This window comes from Eubalaena glacialis, chromosome 15, assembly GCF_028564815.1.
Source record: "Eubalaena glacialis isolate mEubGla1 chromosome 15, mEubGla1.1.hap2.+ XY, whole genome shotgun sequence".
NCBI lineage: Eukaryota > Metazoa > Chordata > Mammalia > Artiodactyla > Balaenidae > Eubalaena > Eubalaena glacialis.
This window is the reverse complement of record NC_083730.1, coordinates 81,195,129-81,211,574: the sequence shown is the minus strand read 5'-3', so window position 1 is coordinate 81,211,574 and position 16,446 is coordinate 81,195,129. Positions and strand designations below refer to the sequence as shown.

General features: G+C 45.4%; 1 protein-coding gene across 2 annotated transcripts in view; it reads left to right on the top strand.

Annotated features, from left to right (window-relative positions):
* The window catches only part of SPRING1 (SREBF pathway regulator in golgi 1), a 270,150-nt gene extending 266,436 nt beyond the window's left edge, over positions 1 to 3,714 (top strand). For both annotated transcript variants that reach the window (XR_009697369.1, XR_009697368.1), the window contains exon 7: positions 3,675 to 3,714. The gene's annotated coding sequence lies outside the window, so the exon portion shown is untranslated. The remainder of the gene's footprint in view (positions 1 to 3,674) is intronic.
* Positions 3,715 to 16,446: the final 12,732 nt, after the last annotated feature.

The following is a 16,446-nucleotide window of genomic DNA, read 5'->3' as shown; positions in this document are numbered from 1 at the left end:
CATAAGTTAAAATACATAAAACATGAAACAGCGAAAGCAATGGAAACAGCTGAAATAGTATAATAAAACATGTCATTACAGCAGATTAGGATGAAAAATAGTTCTTGCATTATGCCCCGAAGGTTGGCAAACTGGGACTTCGTAAATATGTCAAGAAATGTACACACAAACGCACACACAGAGATATTTATATACGAAATATCAGAAGCAGTGGAAACAGCTGAAATGGTAGAATGATGTGCATTTCGAGTATATAGTGTGCGTTCTTGCCCCGGTTTATATAACACGATCAGGTACATATTGCGGAGTGGGGTGCAGAGATTCTGGACTCTGCAGAGTGTCACCGGGCTCTGCAATTTTCCATCAAGAGTTCTCTGGGAAGTTAAAAGCAGTCTGTACAAGATCAGCTTTCGGACCCCCGCGCCTTTGCCTATCAGAGGTCTCCCTGGACGTTTACCTCGGTGTGTGCAGCTCTCCTGCACTAGTCCCACGTGACCCCACATTCCTGCTGCTAATGGGTTCACAGTCTGTTTTGCCATATGGGGGGAGGTAGAATTTCTAACGGGGAAGCCACAAGCCAGCTTCTGCCCACTATTACCCTGACCAGGATTGACTGATACTCATACTTGGGGCCTGGGGGAGGGGACATAAGCAGGGTGACCAACTATCCCTGTTTGCCCGGGACTGTCCCAGCTCTAGCACTGACACCCCTCAGTCCCAGGCAAACCGCGATGACTGGTCCCCCTACAGTCAAGTCCCAATGCCACTGGCTCTTCTATTACCTTTTTAAATCAAAGATGGACAAAGCCAGTGAAATCACCTCAACCCATTCCTGAGTCATCTTTCCCCCGCTGGATGCAAAAAGGAACGCGTAACTCAGGTTATAAAAATTAGCAGAAAGACATGAATTTTTGTTGTGCCACCAAAATCCTACTGTCCACTGCTGATCAGCAAATTAGCGAATTGCTTCTGGGTTGATCTTTCCGGTGGGTCTTAGTGTCTGTTTTATTTAACTGACGGCATCTGTCTCTGATAGCAGGGCTCTCTTGGAGTGATAAATTGCGTCCATATTTACTCTTCTTCCTAAAGCTAATTGTTGGGGGGTTGTGTTTTAAATACCTTTTTGATGTGCTAAGAGCTCCCCGTGAGGTAAATAAACAGACCGTTAGGTTTCGCCCAGAAGTGTCTGCAGAAGCGCCATCTCCTAATTCGTGGTAGTTAATGGACATTAACCTCTCCGGCTCCCTCTCTCTGCTCAACCCTCATCCTATAATCATTGTCATTACTTATAATAACATTTTACACTTGTAGGTCAGCTTTTCTTTCTAAGTGCCCGAGTCTCGCCTAATGAGTAGCTTTTGAATCTAAATAATGAAGTATTTGCCCTTCTCAAGTTTCCATGTCTAGGAACAAGAACGCTCTTCCCCTGACCTTTGGCTGGAGCCTGTGCGTGAGTGCACAGACACATATTCACACTCACGGGCACAGGCACACATGCATACGTGCACTCGAACACACATGCGCACGCGCACACACACACACACACACACACACACCCTAAGTTACCAACGGGAACTAATACCACTTGTCATTTCCTTATCTTCAACATGCAAATATTCATGATAGCCACCATTTCTGGAGCGCTTTGGCCCAGTTACTGTGCTAAAGGCACTCAGCATGCGTTTCATTTTTATAGCAACACTTTGAAGTAGATAATCAGCCCATTCTACAGACAGGGAAACTGAGGGTCCCAGAGGTGCAGTAACCTTCTCAGGTTCACACAGCTAATAAGTTACAAAGCACCATCCCAACCCCCATGACTGTCACCAGGGCCCACACTCTTAAGCCACCAATGACCCAAATGACCCCAGCCGACTCAGATCTTTCAAATGCCCTTGACCACTGTCCTGGGGCAAATCCCAGTGGGAGAAGAGTGCCGGGGAGCCCCTTCTTCTGGGTAGCATTTTGCAGCTCCAGACCACTGGAGACAGTTTGCCCAATTACAGGGGCCAGGAATGGCACCAACCTTTCTGGACCCAGCATGGGGTTGGGGCAGTCTGGACCTGGAGCTGCCATCTCCCAGAGGAGGCTGAGATGGGCCTGGCTGGACCCTACTGAGGCCCGACCCAGTCCCCTGCCTCCCCTTCTGGAAGGATATAGCACTCTTCCCTCTTCCCTGCCAGGAAGGAGGAGAATGTCTGTGGTCTGTGTCACAGCTGCTACCGCAAGGGAAGGGCCTCCGAGGGACAGAAGCCCTACAGAGACAAGACTGTGGCAAAGAGAAAAAGAACCAATCCTCTCAGCATCCTTTCTGCTGGCAGCTTGAAGCTATTTGAGGCGTCAAACGTCCCCCATTTGGTTTCGAGGCAAACGCCACTTGGCTGGGGAGGGGCCCCATTTTCAGCAAGTGTTCTAGCAGAATGCCAGAGACCAAAATTATATGCCTTCCCCTCACGGCTTAAAAAGCAGCCTTCAAGGGGGTTTTGCCCATGTATAATTCAAGAAGCGCCAAAGCTGGAAACTGCAAACTCGGTTAGATTTTCCTTCCCCGGGAGGATCTTTGTCTCAAGCCACAATTGTTTAAAATTGCAGTGTCGCGTGCGTGGAAGGGAATGGCTCTGACCCCTCGTTCAGGTGACACTTGTCAGGACCTCCTCATTGAGGAGCCCGCAAGAGGACACACAGCAGAAAACCTGAGTGGCTTTGGCCTGCATCCAGAGTTCTTTTTCTCTCTTTTTCTTTGTCCTTTTGAAGAACACAGAAGCATGAAGCAAATAGCAACCCGGTCTGCTGGAGTTTGGTACTCGGTGTCTCAGAGGCCCTGAGGACATCTTGCTGCTTGGGGGTGGCAGCTTAAATGCCCAGAGACTCTCAAACAACCAACTTGAGCATGTCACCCAGCCCCCACCCAGATTAGCAGGCAACCAAGAGGCCAGGACACTGGGGTCCTCCTGCAGGTTGCTTCCACATTATGGGCCTCGCAGGAGCTGGCCCTGAATATAATGATAGTTTCCATAACCGAGGGACACAATCACTCAGGGTTGGCAGCCCTCCAGATTATCTCACTTCCTGGGGCATGACAGCAAGGCAGACTCCAGAATCAGGGGATCTGGATTCAAATCTCTGCCCTGCTACTCAGTGGCTGTGTGACCTTGAGCAAGTTGCTCAGCCTCTCTGGGCCTTCTTTTCATCATCTATAAAATGGAGCTAATAATGTCTGCCTTGTGGCATTGTGAAGATTAAAAGATTAAGTGCTTGCCTGTAGTGCCCAGCACTGACCTCTCCATCCGGCACAGCAAGCACAGTGCCGCGGCCATGGTCCTTTCAGGAGCCCCCCCCCCAAAATACTTTACTTCTTGAAATAAGCAAGATGCATACCTTGACTGCGTTGGTATAAAGGTGAATATAATTGAAGCAGATTGCATTCATCTTTATAACTATGCAGGGATAAAAAATAATTTTTAGTATTTTTAACGGGGAAAGGAGCCCACAAAAATCAAGATGTGGCCCTGTTGAGCCCCACTGAGCACATTATAATCATCTCCTGTAAACCTCACAGCCCACGGTGGCAAATATTGTGAGCCCCATTCTAGAGGTAAAGAGTTTGGGACTCAGAGAGGTTTGGTGACTGTCAAGGCCACACTTCTGATAAGCCCTGTTCTCTTCTTCTTAAGCTCCTGCTTTAAATCAGAAGTCACCTTCATACAACAAGGAATAGAAGAGAAGGTTAGCTTGGCCCTGCCTTCGGAGGGGTCACAGGTGGAGCCTTTGCCCAAGTATCCCCCCACCAGGATCTTGGCACCATCCACAGGCCACTGGCGCTATTATTCACTAAATAAATTTCTTTAAATTATTTATTGAAATTAATGTATTTTAAAAAGAAAAATGGTATATCTCTACCACAAATAGAAAGCTGGGATCGCTTGCCATAATTTTAAAAAAATACGTAAGTATTAAAATTTTAAATGTTCACATGTGAACCACTTGAAATCATCTTGCATTAAGGCTGGAAATATAGAGAGATGAGTGAGGGTCAAGAACATGCAAGTGAGGGTCAAGGCCATGTGAGTGAGTGTCAAGGTCATGTCAATGAGGGTCAAGGTCATTTGAGTGAGGGTCCAAGTAGAGTGAGTAAGGATAAGATCCCTGTCTTTATTATAAATTTTGTTATTTTGTTCATCAGGGATGTTTTTCATTAATCTTATTTTTTTTTATATTGCCTGTATTTATTTTATCTTGATGACTGAGTTTTTTGTCAACCCCTTAAATTTCGGACCAGAGGCGAGTGCCTCACTTGCGTTATGTCACCTGTGTTGCATACAGAAGGAACGTGCTCCCCACTTTGAGAAACCCAGTCCAAGGTCAGTGACTTCCTGGGCCGGTGCCTTGGAGTAAATCAGACCAAGGAACAGTGAATGGAGATGTTCCAGGGAGGCATGGGCAGGGTGTGGAGATCAGTGTGGGCCGAAGTGGTCAGCAAGTGGATTTTGAGAACTATTTTCAAGGCCAAATTAACTACCAGGCCTGGAGGGACCATTAACTTCTGCTCTCAGACTCCCCTTAATGGACTGAAGGCTCGCTCCCGACCCAAGGTAAGCCGTTTACCCCGCCTCCCTCGCTCGCCCTAGGCCTGGTGTTTATAAAGCCATTTGCACTCCCAGGAGAAGGGAGAATGAATGGTGATTGTTTCATCATTAAGTTAACTCTGTGACAACTCAGACGCAGCACGGGGGTGTCCCCATTCCTGTCCTCCTGCTGACCCACGAGTGTCTACTGTCTGTAAATACCACCCAGCACTGTGAACAGGTGTAAGATCCGGCTGAGTGAGCCCAGGCTGGGGCTGGAATGCAGAATTGCACCTTGAGTGTGCAGGGTTCTCCGGCTGCAGAGTTCCAAACATTTCACAGGCCCTTTCTAGCAAAGCTAATTAACTTCCCACTCCCCCAGTCACCGGTGTAGAGCAAGGCATAGGAATTATTGATGTGACCGAGTTTCCTAGTAGCTGGTGGGTTGGGGTCGCCTTCTTGCACTGCTCTGAGGGGGTAACTGAGGACCTCGAGGTATACACACGTGCATGTGAGCACAGGAACATACGGGCCTGAAATCCCACCATTTGATGTCATTAAGCTTGTGGGGAGCTTTCTGAAATGCATTATGCAAATGCAGGTCTCCTTGAAAGGGGGGCCCCTGAGCCTTTGTGGGTAAATAATCTCACATGGTTGGGGGACATTCTCAAAGCTAGGGTTTGGGATGCATGGGACACCAAAGGGAAGACAGGAAGCCTTGGTGGGGGGGAAAGAGATGCTAAAATACGTACAGGGAACGTGTCGAGAGTGTAGGAGGCAGTGTGGGAACACATTCGTCCATGGATTCAGCCAATATTTACTGAGTACCTGCCATGTGCCGAGCACTGGGCTAGAGGCTAGGGTTACAGTGGTGAACAAGACGGACAAGGGCCCTGCTCTCATGGAGCTCACAGTCTAGGTGGGAGACAAACCACAAACAATGAACCAACTCCTTATCTCAGCCTCTAAGGCCTTTTATGATCTGGCCCCGGCCTTGTCTCATCTCCTGTCACCCTCCCCTGGACTGCCAAGCTCTAGCCACTTGGCTTTCTTTTACTTCTTGAACACACCAAACTCATTCCCACCCCAGGGGCTTGGCACATGCTTTTCCTTCTGCTTGGAGCATGCTTTCCTGGATTTTCATATGACTTTCTCCTTCTCACGTCTCAGATCTCATCAAAAACATCACCTCCCCAAGAAGCCTTCCCTAACCACCCACATCTAAATTTCCCTTTCTCTCTCTGGCACTTTCCAGTCCGTTGCCTAGTTTTATTTTCTCCTCAACACTTATCACCATCCTGGATAACTATTGGTTTCTGGGTTCCGTGTCTTTCTTCTCCATGTAAATGTGAGCTCCTTGGAAGTAAAGCCTTTGTCTAGATAAAGGAAGCAAACAAAAAGTTAATAAGTGATTGTGCTTGTGACGCAGTGAGCAGCTCAGTGAGAGAGGATAATGTGGACAGGTGTGGCCTGTTCAGGGCTTGGGGGATGGGGGTGGTCAGGAAAGGCCTCCCCAAAGGGTGATGTTTAAACTGAAGCCTGCAGGACAAGAAGGAGCCAATGTGGAAAGCAGATGGGGGCTGGGGAGGGTTCAGCCGGAGGAGAGGCACCTGCAGGAGAAAACCCCAAGATGGCATTCTTTAGTTGACATTTTTCAAGGAACCGAAAAAGACATCCCTCTGGACAGTCAGGCCTGGGTTTGAATTTCAGCTCAGCTGCCTCCAGCTGTATGACCCTCGGGCAAGTCACCTCCCTCTCTTGGCATTAATCTCTGTCTTTATAAAATGGGGATTAAAATGCCTTCCTTGAACTGTTACTAAAATTACATAAGATAATATATAGAGAGAGTTTGGTACATAGTTGGAGCTTAATAGATGTTCACTTCTACCTCCCTACCCTTCACGAGGTTGCTAGGAGACACCCCAGGCTCCTAGGATTGGCCTCCTTTAAGACAGGACCCTCTCCACCCCCATGCCTCATACCTGCTACCTTTGCCCCTCTCCTTGTATCTGAATCCCAAGCCTCCCCCCACCTCCACCCCCGCTTCTTCCATCTGTACAGCCCACTTGGCCCCCCGCGGGCCTTTGTCTACAATCCCCTCACTGAAGGCTGCTCAGAGATGGCAGTGACAGCTTGTCCCACATCAGAGCTGAGCTGGGATCAGACCCCAGATCTTCTAAATCCAAGACCAGCGTTCCTTCCATTATACCAGACTGAGGTTCAGAGCCGGGAGGTTGTAGTTGTTCACTATCAAGGATGCTCCCTCCTTCCGGTTCAAGACCCAGGGAGTAATAACGCTGACCTGCCCACTCTTGAGCTGAGACATCGCCAGCAGGATACTAGTAACTACCAGTTACCAAGCACTGTCAAGGAGCTAGGTGTGCTTCTAAGTTCTTTACAGACATAATCTGATTTTGCAGTCTCAGTAATCACAGGAGGTATTATATAGTCCCTCTTTATAAATGAGCACGTTAAAACTCAGAGGTGAAGTGACTTGTACAAGATCCCATAACTGTGAAGACACAGAGTTTATAACCGAAGCAGGGGTAATGTTACAAGTCTTTAATAACTGGCACAGCATGACCACTGGCCAATCAGAAGAGACATCAGCTTTGCAGACCTGGCATGGCATACCTATGAACATCAGCTCCCATGAGGCCGACTGCAACCCATGATGCCGTGGGGCCCCCTGGGGAAGCCAGTGCACTTGGGGTAAAAATGAGGAAGCTCCCTGCCGGGTCAGACAGTTTGGGAGAAGACCAGAGAGCTGGCCCCAGCACCAGGGTGTAGAGAATATGATATCCAGACAAGAAGTCATCTCCCTGAGGCCACTTAGCACAGTTTGAAGTAGGAGGCAAATCCCAGAAGCATGGCCCAGAGTCTGGGTGCAGTCAGGTGGAGGGACATGGCCTGGCAAATCCAAGTAGAGGAGCTGAGGTTGGTGTTCAGAGACCCACAGGGGCCTGAAGCCACCAAAGCAAGTGAGGCCTGAACATCTAGGCCAAGGTCCATGTCTCTGAACCCAGTTTGAGTTCCTTCACATTATTCAGCCATAATTCCTTTACTTTCATCCAAGACGGCAGCCCTTTGGTCAAACTGCCTGGACTTAAAGCCCAGATTCATTACCTGTTAGCTCTGCAAGCTTGACTAAGTTGCTTAATCTCCCTGTGTCTCACATTCTTCATCTACAAAATTGTATTGCAGCAACGATTACATAAATTGTACTTTTTAAGCCCTGTGAGTAGTACTCAATAAATAAATAATTTTCCCAGGATGCTTTTATGAAACACCAATCATACCAAACTATTTGCTTTTCTCCTGTCACTTTCACACCTTGTATTGGTTAGGAATTGTGCCTGGCTGCTGGTAACAGAGACCTAAAATAACAGTGGTTTAAACAAGATAGGGGTTTATTTTCTTCTCACTTAGAAAGAAGTCCAGGGCTGGCATACTATGTCCTCAAAATCATCGATGTCCCATGTTCATTTTTTTTTCCATTATCCTTGGTGCATGGTTTCCATTATCAAGGTCACAAAATCGCTGCTGCAGCTCCAGCCATCATGTCTTCATTCCAGGCATGCAGAAAGAGGAAGAGAGAAAAGCAAAAGGGTGCAGTGGCTGAGTCAACCCATCTTTACGGAGCTTTCCTGAAAGCTCCACCCAATTACTTTCCATATACTATTGATTGGAAATGGCTTGTGTATCTGCAAAGGAAGCTGGGAAATGTAGTTTTTTTAGTTGGTCTGTTGCCACTTAACAAAATCAAAGTTAGGTTGCTAAGGAAGGGGGATATAGATATTGCAGTGGGCAACCAGCAGACTTTGTCTCTTTTTGTGCATGGTGGTTTGTGTACTTGACATATTCTCTCCCCTTTAAAATCATACTGATCCTTTGAGGCTTGGCTCAAATGCATCACTTGCCTAAAGTCTTACCTGGAATCCTCTATCTAGCACACACCCCTTTCTACCTGCATTGCTCAACACAGTAGCAGCCACTGAGCAATGAAATGTGGCTAGTGCAACTGAATAATGGAATTTTAATTAAAATGACTTAATTTTAATTAATTTAAATTTAAGTTAAAAAAACTAATATTGCATTCAGTTATTGGAAAACTTGAAGTATGTTTGGAACAACTTGGGTATGCAAATCTAGCTTTTCAACCATAAATTATATAATCTAAATACAGATCAAGTATTTTCAAGGAAAATTTAACATCTGAATTGAGATGTGTTATATTTACACACAGATTTCAAAGACGTAGTACCAAAAAAAAAAAGAACGTAAAATATCTCATTAATTTTTATATTGATTACATGTTGAAATGATACTGTTTGGGGTATATCAGCTTAGATAAAATATCTTATTAAAATATTTCATCTGAAAAAATATAATTGCATCTGTTCCATTTTACCTTTTGGATGTGGCTACTGGAAAAATTTTAATTATATATGTTGCTCTGAGTATATTTCTACTTCACATCTCTGCTTTCTATTTTCTGTATTTCTTTCTATTTTCTGTCAGTTATTAATATATCTGTCTCTCTCCTCCATGTACATGGCTACATAAGAGCTGGAATCCTAGTAGGATTTATAGCAGCTATTTACTGAGCACTCGTTCTGTACTAGAAACTATGCTTTTTTTTTTTTTAACTTAAGAAAAAAATTTAAAATAATTATAGATTCACAGGAAAGTTTCAAAAAAAAGGACAGGGAGGTCCCATGTACCCTTCACCCAGTTTCCCCCAATGAGAACATCTTGCATAACTATAGTATAATATCCAAACCAGGAATTGGCATTGATACAATTGACCAATTATTCAGATTTTGCCAGCTTCAGGTGTACTCGTTTGTGTGTATGTGGACATTTCTATGCAGTTTTAACACATGCAGATCTGTGTAAACATCAGCACAATCAAGATACAGACCGTTCCTTCACCACGAAGCTCCCTCATACTACCTTTTATAGCTACTATTCCCCTCCCCCAGTCCCTGACAACCATTAATCTATTCTCCATTTTGTTATTTTGAAAATGTTACATAAATGAAATCATACAGTATGCAAACTTTTGAGATTGGCTTTTTTCACTCACTGGAGATACATCTGAGTCATTGTATCAATAGCTAATTCTTTTCCATTACTGAATAATATTCCATTGTATGGATGTACCACAGATTTTTTATCCATCCTCTAATTGAGGGACATTTAGGTTGTTTCTAGTTTTGGGTAATTATGAATAAAGCCACAGTAGACATTCATGTACAGGTTTTTGTGTGAACATTGGTTTTTATTTCTCTGGGATAAAGGCCCATAAGTGTGACTGTGCACTACGTTTTTTCATGTGACATCATTCCACTATATACTCTCTATTGTGGTAAACAGCATGTGAGAGGAGAGGGAAGAATATGGACTTTGAAGAAACACACCAGGATTCAGATCTTGACTCCATCACCCACGGTGGGCAGTGCTCAGTTTGCGCCTCTGTAAAATGGGTGTGTTTAACACAACTCTCAGGGTTCCTGAGGCCAGCATATAAGCAAAGGCAATTGTGTGGCAGGTGGTAGGTGCTTTACTAATGCAGATTTCTTTCCTTGCACCCCCTGTGGATCTAGCATAGGCACTAGCATAGTGCCTATGGCGTGGAAGGTGTGGGATCAAGGAAGGAAGCTGGGGGTGGGAGGTGGGACAGGCAAAGAACGGAGCCCAGCTGGGGTTTCAGAACAGGTGGGTGGGCTCACGTACTCAGCACACAGCCAGGATCTGGCCTAGGATGGAGGTCGCCTGCTCTGGCTGGATTGAAATCCCTTCTTGGAGTGGCAGGTGGCAGGTGCATGCTGCCTGCTTAGCAGGTGCTTGTGGCTGGCAGTGTCAACAGAGGCTCAGAATTGTTGGTTAGAACCACAGTGAAGGCTTTCAGAGCCCTCCCCTCCATTGTCCCCACATCGCACCGGAGGCCGGGGAAGAGAACCCATCTCTTCTACGGTGGGTTGTCTAGAATTAGCTAATGGCTGCTTTTTCTTGAGCATTTACTATGCACCAGACACTGAGCATAAAACATCCATACAACGGGGAGAGACTTTCATTCTTCCCATGTTACAGATGAGAGAAGTGAGGCTCAGAGAAGTGATGTTAGTTGCCCAGCCCTATCTAACCCCAGTACCCTTCGTTTGATCCTTGTGCCCTACCACTCCAGAATAACCGGTCTCCTCTACCTGTCACCTATATGCCATCACACCAACACTTCCCTCCCTCCACCAACTAAGCAGAGGGAACCAGTAAGAAACCACACAGGAAGGGTCTAATGTAGCCTTAAATCCATCCTTGAGAGTAAGAGTAAGCCTTGCCTGGTGGTTGGATATATAAGAGAGGACTCTTTTTACCAAGTTAACAGATACTCAACCTGATCTGACTTACACCAAAATGAAAATATATTGGCTCCATTGACTAAAATGTGCAGGGCACAGCTGGAGCCAGGTGCTCCAACAACATTATCAGAAATCTGTCGCTCTCTTTTTTTTAGTATTGACTTCATTGTTGAATAGCTTCTTTCTCTCTTTCTTTCTTTTTGTCTTTTTGTGTCTGGTGTATTTCACTTAGCATGTTTCAAGTCCATTCATGTTATAGCACATATCAGAACTCCATTCCTTTTTATGGCTGAATAATACATACAGACATATCTATACATTCCTGCCTGTCTGTCTACCTATCTACCTATCATCTCACATTTTATCTATTCATCTATTCTTATTTTCAGAACGGTTGGGTTATATGGTAATTCTGTTTAACTTTTTGAGGATGCTTTTTTTTTTTTTAACATCTTTACTGAAGTATAATTGCTTTACAATGCTGTATTAGTTTCTGCTTTATAACCAAGTGAATCAGCTATACATAACATATATCCCCATATCTCCTCCCTCTTGCGTCTCCCTCCCATCCTCCCTATCCCACCCCTCTAGGTGGTCACAAAGCACTGAGCTGATCTCCCTGTGCTATGCAGCTGCTTCCCACTAGCTATCTATTTTACATTTGGTAGTGTATATATGTCCATGCCACTCTCTTACTTCGTCTCAGCTTACCCTTCTCCCTCCCCATGTCCTGAAGTCCATTCTCCACATCTGCGTCTTTATTCCTGTCCTGCACCGAGGTTCTTCAGAACCTTTTTTTTTTTTTTAGATTCCATATATATGTGCTAGCATATGGTATTTGTTTTCTGACTTACTTCACTCTGTATGACAGACTCTAGGTCCATCCACCTCACTACAAATAACTCAATTTCCTTTCTTTTTATGGCTGAGTAATATTCCATTGTATATATGTGCCACATCTTCTTTATCCATTCATCTGTCGATGGACACTTAGGTTGCTTCCATGTCCTGGCTATTGTAAATAAAGCCGCAATGAACATTGTGGTACATGACTCTTCTTGAATTATGGTTTTCTCAGGGTATATGCCCGGTAGTGGGATTGCTGCAGCTTCTTTGTAGGGGCAAAGATGGTCACCATCAGCTCCATGGCTGCTTTCTATCAGTTTAGCAATCTCAATGAGAAAGAGAGCACCTATTCTCACAGAGTTCCCATCAGTGTCCCAGGATTGACCCTCACTGGACCACACATGCATGACATGCCCAGTCCTGATCGGTCACTGTGTAGCCAGGAGAATGGGACATGCCAATCGCCAGGCATGGGACACATGCCCATCTCTAGAGTTGGTGGGGGGCTCCCCCTCCATTCAAACAAAGACTGACAGTGATGACAGGATGATTCCCCAAAGGAAAAAAAATGGATGCTATTCCCAGGAGATAAAATGGTATCTGGCCAAACCAAACAAACAACGTAGAGTATCCCCCCGCCCCCAATTCCCATGAAACATTTCAGCTGTGTCACATCTCTGCCTGTGCCAGTTTGGGGAGGAGGGGTTCCCTGTGGTGAGAGATGTTGGAAAAATTCCTAGTGGCTTTAGGAGACCAAATAGGCAGTGTCATAGGAGCTGCCAGACATTTCAAGGGCAATTGTTTGAGAAGGACAAGCTTTTAGGGTGTGTGAAGCTTGAAGTTATCTATTTTGTTACCTGTACATAAGCTTTCTCTCTCGTTTCTAATAGATTTCAACTCTTCAGAGGTATTGAAATTGGGAACTTCACACTGAGGGGCCAATTGCCAGAAGCTCACAAGTCAGGGAACTTGATTCTCTCTTTGCCTTGAACCTGGCAAAGAGAGGTAGGGAAAAGTCAGGGAGGCCCCAACCTCCTATGCTTGCATTTCTTTCGCTTTGGAGTCAAGATCACAGCCAAAGACTTCTACTAGCTAGCTGGCTCACAGAGTTTGGGTCAGGCTGGGGCTTCTCAGAAACCACTAAGCTGCAGAAGTTCGTGAAGTCCCCATGGCTCATTTGGAATTCACCGCTTTCCCTCATGTCGTTTTTGTTCAAAACACCAGTCAACCCTAAGTAAAGGGATAGAGCCGCCACACAGAGAACAAAATGCTCTTCGGCCTTGTCTTTCAGCTCTGGCTGTACAAGAGCACTTTTCTTTTCCCCTAACAGGAAATTCAGGAAACCAGCACCAGCTGATTTTTTTAAAGGGGCTCACACATATAATAATAATAATAATAATAATAATAATAATAATGCTTTTCAACTTATCCAGAAACTTGCCCAGGGCAATTCTGACCACGTTTGGGCTGGGCCTTTGTGACGTCACACTAGCAATCAGCCAATGGACAGGTGGCTCCGACTTCCTAATCTGCATATTGCCTCCCATTGGTTCAAATTTCAGGACCATCTGTATTGTGGTGGTTTCTTTATGTTCAAGGTTACCCACGTCAGGCAGAAGAGAAACTCCGCTTTTGGCCTTCCTGCCTGGTTAGATTTAAGGATCGGAATCAAGGCAGTCAGTCGCTTCTGGGAAAGGGGCCTCGTGGTTATGAAATCCAGCGGGGCGTGGAAGGAGAAAGTGTTGGCAATCCAGAAGGGTTGGAGGCAGGAGTTGGCTCGGTGAACCCGTCTTTATTTTCTTGACCCTACCAGCACTCCCCTTACATTTCCCAAGTGATTTAATTATCTATTCTTTGGCTCAAGGGCGGTCAGCCCTGAAATTTGGGTGAGGAGAAGTCAGACACAGGTTACTTAAATTATTATGCTTGATTTTATCTTACTGACTGGTAGCTCAGGCATGTGAATTGAACACATGCAAATGTGAGCACAACAACATGCATAATTTAAGATCCTCAAATTAACAAGAGGGAAACAATTGTAATCTTACTGCTTTCGCAGAAGCCCAGTTTTCTGAGAATGTTGTAACTTTTTTTTTTTTTCCGGCTGTCTGAAAGGAGGGCTTGGAAAACAAGGAATTTGAAACAGAAGGGTGTATGTAGCTACCAGTGGCAAGGAAAAAAAGCAGGAAGACTGTGATATTAAAATATAGTCAGATTTTACTTAGGTATCATTTAATTTGGGTCTGGTGTAAATAAACTCAAACAAGCTTTTCTTTACTTTGTACAATCAATAAATATGGCATCTACTAGAGCTCTGGTTCTCAACCCCCCAAGGTTTTAATTCAACAGGTCTGGGCAGAAATAAAGACATTTAAACAGATGTCCCAAGTGTTTTCTGCCAGAAGAGGACTACCCTTGAGAAGCTCTGCCTTGATTTTTTAAATATTTACCCCAGTGGTCTTCAGAAACTATTGAAATATCTCAGCAACTGAAATATTTTTGCATGCAGTCTTTATCTCTTCAGTTGCCTCTCATACCCAAAAGCTATGCAGAAACCCCTAATCCAGACCTTCACAGATCTGAACTGGAAACTGGAGCCACCCTAACTATGAAGAGAGGTGGAGCAACCATGACAACGTGCCTTGAGGACCTCTTGCCGCAGGGCTTGTAACTGATCAAGGGCCCCAGGGCTGGCCCTGACGTTCCCACTGCTGCCCCCAGCCAATGATTGAGCACAGCAGCTGTGCTCCGTGGGCCTTGCCGCACCTTCCTCAGACTGCACGGTGGTCCAGGATGCTTCCCACAAGACCTTTCTTCCCTCTCCTCTTCACTGGGGGTCTGATGGTCCTCCTAACTTCCCTGGCTCCCTCCCTGTTTTTTCTCACACGGACCTTCCCCCGAATAAAATTCTTCTGCTTTAAATCCGGCAAGGTTTTGACAAAGAAATTAATAGTGTAACAAGTATAACAGGGATGGCATTTTTGGACCTTCCTTTATTGAGAAGCTTCTCCCCCTGCACCTTGTCTACCTTATGTTCTAAGAGGAAGAGCAGAGTGAATGTCATCTCAAGAAAGCAGACCATATGATGTAGGGGAAGCCCATCCAGACAGGAAGAGGAAGGGCAAGCACTTTCCTGAGGACTTCAGGCATCATTTCATGAACACAATTATGTTCTATTACCAAATAAGCTTCCTACATTCATTTGAGGAGACCCCTCCCCCACTTCCTGACATTCCTTCTTTTGCAACTATACTTTCTTCCAGGTAATTAAATCGTTTCTTTCCAAATAAATTCTAGCATTTGAACTACGTACTCGTTTAGACTTTCTCTCCTCACACGGGTCATATTAGTGAGTTCAGATTTCCAGGTGCCATGCTGTGAGTATTAGCTAAGAATAGGCACGTGGGAGAGGGGAACAAACCTTACTTTTATGGCATTTATTTTGCTCTTTTCTTTAACTTGGTCTGACCCCAGGACTTCCATACTGCATTGTCTCTTGGTTTCTCATCTCATGGAGACAAGAGCTCAGCTTCCTTCTAATTTTTTTCTTAGAATCAAGGAGCTCTTTCAAAGCCCTGTCCCCATTATCTCAGGGCAGAATTTAACATCATTGTGTTTTCAGTAATTTCTCCAACTCTTTCCTTTTAGGCAGAAACACCATGTTTGCTTTAGAGCAATATTTCTTTGGAGAGGGGGGGCTCGATAAAGTCTCCCTCTGTGCGGACAGTGCCTGGCTGGCCCTCCAGAGCCTGTTTATCAGACCAGCTCACGTGGCCTTGGTGGTTGCCATTCTTGGACCATCAGTACTTCCCCCACAGAGGAGGAAGTGGCTCTGGTTTCCAGGGCAGGGAACTCTGGGGCAGTAATTCCCTGGGGTTTCCATTTGGAACCCATTTGGCGTCTGGCACCATTTTCATCTCCTTTATTCTCGTTCTGACTTCTCCTTGTTGGGAGGTGCTGTGATGGTTCACAGAGCTCTCATCCTTCTGTTTTGGCTCTTAACAAGCTGCATTGCAGTTGCCTGTTTACATATCTGTCTCTCCCAGAGGTTTTCATGTAATGACTGTATATGTTCAGGCTGCAATTAAATCCCTCAGGCCTGGTACAGTGCCTGACACATAGTAGGTATTCGATAAATGTTTGATGAAGGAACGCTGCCAAGAGAGATCAGGAAAGGCTGGTGTTGGGGACCTAAGCAGATCCACAGGTGTAGACATCCTCCTCTCATTCCTAAGGCCAGATGGACCCAGGAGAGAAGGCTACAAGATGCTATGGGTGTAGGGTCCTGGATTTGGTTGAATGTTAACCCAAAGCTGCCAAGGGTGATGTAATCAAAGGGACTGGCATGCACCTTCATTGAGGAGAGAAGGCAGAGCTCAGTGACACAGTTTTGGTGTAGGAAGTCAAGTGTGACCCATTGTCCCGGAGGGAACTATGAGATCACTGCCAATATGGAAACATAAATCAATCTGGGGGTTATTATAGGGGCTGGAGCCAAGATACCTAGAGGATATTAGGAACAAAAGCCAAGCTAACCAGGTCAAGGTGAATGATCCATGACAAAGGCTGTGAATGAGTTGACAGTGTCAGTGGTTCATCTGGATTGAATGCTAGCCATGTGGCTAGGGTGAGACCTGCCAGCTTAAAGGCACATGGCCAGGCCAGGCCCCATC